The sequence below is a fragment of the Brachyhypopomus gauderio genome, chromosome 4 (assembly GCF_052324685.1).
Source record: "Brachyhypopomus gauderio isolate BG-103 chromosome 4, BGAUD_0.2, whole genome shotgun sequence".
Classification (NCBI taxonomy): Eukaryota; Metazoa; Chordata; class Actinopteri; order Gymnotiformes; family Hypopomidae; genus Brachyhypopomus; species Brachyhypopomus gauderio.
The window spans coordinates 7,409,543-7,413,349 of record NC_135214.1 but is presented as its reverse complement, the minus strand read 5'-3'; the positions used below and the strand labels follow the sequence as shown (position 1 = coordinate 7,413,349).

Sequence of the window (3,807 nt, the reverse complement as noted above, 5' to 3'; positions counted from 1 at the left end):
GACCAGTAAGAGCCTGCCAGTAAGAGCTGACCAGTAAGAGCTAATCAGTATGAGCTGACCAAAGAGAGCTGACCAGTAAGCTGACCAGTGAGAGCTGACCAGTATGAGTTGACCACTGAAAGCTGACCAGTGAGAGCTGGCCAGTAAGAGCTGACCAGTGAAAGTTGACCAGTAAGAGCTGACCAGTAAGAGCTGACCAGTAAGAGTTGACCAGTGAAAGTTGACCAGCAAGAGCTGACCAGCGAGAGCTGACCAGTAAGAGCTGATGATGTTCCCTGCACTCAAGCATACATCTCATTAGAGCAGGTAGGGCAATGTTGGGGACAGTCTCTCTCTCTACCTCTCTCTCTCTACCTCTCTCGTTCCCTCTCTCTCCCTGTCTCTCTTTCCCCCCTCTCTCTATCTCCCCCCCACTCTCCCTTTCTCTTTTCCCTCCCTCAGATGTCTTGCTTCTGACTTACACCATAGGACTACCAAGATGCCTCAAATTTGAAGGTTTTATAAACACACATACACACAACAAACACACCCATAGATGCACACAGATACACATATCCATGCATACACAACACACACACACACACATATGCATAGACACCACACTCAATCACACATGGGGAAGTGAGGCCACATTATTGACACAGAGAATGAGCTCAATGCCTTGAAGTGCCACTGCATCTCTACACACTACTGCACACTGTATATCACATTACACACCATATAGCACACTGCACACTGTATATCACATTACACACTGTATATCACATTACACACCATATAGCACACTGCACACTGTATATCACATTACACACCATAAAGCACACTGCACACTGTATATCACATTACACACCATATAGCACACTGCACACTGTATATCACATTACACACCATAAAGCACACTGCACACTGTATATCACATTACACACCATAAAGCACACTGCACACTGTATATCACATTACACACCATATAGCACACTGCACACTGTATATCACATTACACACCATATAGCACACTGCACACTGTATATCACATTACACACCATAAAGCACACTGCACACTGTATATCACATTACACACCATAAAGCACACTGCACACTGTATATCACATTACACACCATAAAGCACACTGCACACTATAGCACACTACACACCATATGGCACACTGCACACTGTATATCACATTACACACCATATAGCACACTGCACACTGTATATCACATTACACACCATATAGCACACTGCACACTACGCACCATATGGCACACTGCACACTGTATAGCACACTACGCACCATATAGCACACTGCACAGCACACTACGCACCATATAGCACACTGCACACTGTATAGCACACTACGCACCATATAGCACACTGCACACTGTATATCACACTGCACACTGTATATCACACTGCACACTGTATAGCACACTGCGCACCATATAGCACACTGCACACTGTATAGCACACTGCACACTGAATAGCACACTACGCACCATATAGCACACTGCACACTGTATAGCACACTACGCACCATATAGCACACTGCACACTGTATAGCACACTACGCACCATATAGCACACTGCACACTGTATAGCACACTGTATATCACACTGCACACTGTATAGCACACCGCACCATACAGCACACTGCACACTGTGTGGCACAATGCACACTGTATATCACACTGCAGTTTATGGTCTGGTTGGTAGGGAACTGGTCTAGTTACTGGAAGGTCGTGGATTTGATTCCCAGGCCTGAGGCCAAGACTGAAGTGCCCTTGAACAGAGCACCTAACCCCAACTGCTCCCCGGGTACTGGGCTAGGGCTGCCCACCGCTCTGGGCACATGTGATCCACAGCCCCCTCGTAATCACTAGTGTGTGTGTGTGTGTGTGTGTGTGTGTGTGTGTGTGTGTGTGCTCTAACCATACAGATGGGTAAAAGTGGAGGACAAATGTATATTGCGGTGAAAATCACAATTGACAAATATGGCACATTGACATGTACATACTGCATATAACACTGCACACTGTATAGGATACTGCACTCTGTATTCCACACCACCAGTGCCCCCTCTGCACTGTATACCACACCAAACACTGGGCACCACACTGCACACTGTATACTGCACCACACTGCACACTGTATGCCAGACTGGAACAGGCCCCCAATTTAACAGCACTTTTATGGTACTGAAAATGAGCCAGTCACTACACAGGACGTCACAGCAGGGTCAACCTGCCCGTAAGACGAGCACAAACGCTGCCAACGCAGCTCAGGTGTGCACAAGGCTCGTCAGCTCCGCCACACACCTGGACCTGACACTCGTCTCGTTAGACCTCAGGCTCCAGAGTCACCACACGCCGTTCTGAACTCACCCTTCTACAGAAGCACACACGATGGGGGAGACTGGGCCTGCCAAGTGTTTTGTGAAACAGTTTTTTTGTTTTTCTCTCGCCAAGACAGGATAAACGACAGCACCAACGGTAGGTGGAGGCCATGTAGGTGGAGCGGTGTGCAGAGCAGGGGGGCAAGCTGCCAGGAAGATGTGACAAGATCCAGATGAGCAGCACCTCCTGCCAGCCCCCATTACCACCACCCTGACGACACCACCCACCAGCTCCCATTACCACAACCCTGACGACACCACCCGCCTCCATTACCACCACCCTGACGACACCACCCACCCGCCCCCATTACCACCACCCTGACGACACCACCCACCAGCCCCCATTACCACCACCCTGACGACACCACCCACCAGCTCCCATTACCACCACCCTGACGACACCACCCACCAGCTCCCATTACCACCACCCTGACGACACCACCCACCCGCCCCCATTACCCACCACCCTGACGACACCACGCACCCGCCCCTATTACCACCACCCTGACGACACCACGCACCCACCCCCATTACCACCACCCTGACGACACCACCCACCCGCCCCCATTACCACCACCCTGACGACACCACCCACCAGCTCCCATTACCACAACCCTGACGACCACCACCCGCCCTCCATTACCACCACCCTGACGACACCACCCACCCGCCCCCATTACCACCACCCTGACGACACCACCCACCCGCCCCCATTACCACCACCCTGACGACACCACACACCCGCCCCCATTACCACCACCCTGACGACACCACCCACCAGCTCCCATTACCACCACCCTGACGACACCACCCACCAGCTCCCATTACCACCAGCCTGATGACACCACCCACCTGCCCCCATTACCACCACCCTGACGACACCACGCACCCGCCCCCATTACCACCACCCTGACGACACCACGCGCCCCGCCCCCATTACCACCACCCTGATGACACCACCCACCCGCCCCCATTACCACCACCCTGATGACACCACCCACCCGCCCCCCATTACCACCACCCTGATGACACCACCCACCCGCCCCCATTACCACCACCCTGACAACAACACCCACCCACTCTCAGCTCTTACCCAAGTTTCCCTCGACCTCCACCTTAATCCGTCAGCCTGCTGAGGGATTGTGGGGGCTGGAGTCACGTGGGTGGAGCCTCAGCTGGAGCTGGTTTATGACCAGCACTAAGACACCTGGTTATCTGGCAGGGACAGAACAGGGGGCTGAACACACTGTGTTTTACACACATTCTCAGTGGACACAAGGAGGATGACACAAACGTGTGTGTGACAAAGTGTGTGTGACCTTGTCTGACCAGGACATGAGACTCAAACTGCTGTCTATTCATCACAGTGCAAACCATACAGGCCATGCTGGACATACAGAGAGAGAGAGACTTCCTC

The 3,807-nt window shown here is 52.1% G+C and overlaps 1 protein-coding gene across 1 annotated transcript in view; it reads left to right on the top strand.

Annotated features, from left to right (window-relative positions):
• Positions 1-3,807, top strand: part of LOC143511544 (immunoglobulin superfamily member 3-like) — a 63,263-nt gene that overhangs the window by 54,738 nt on the left and 4,718 nt on the right. The window lies entirely within an intron of this gene.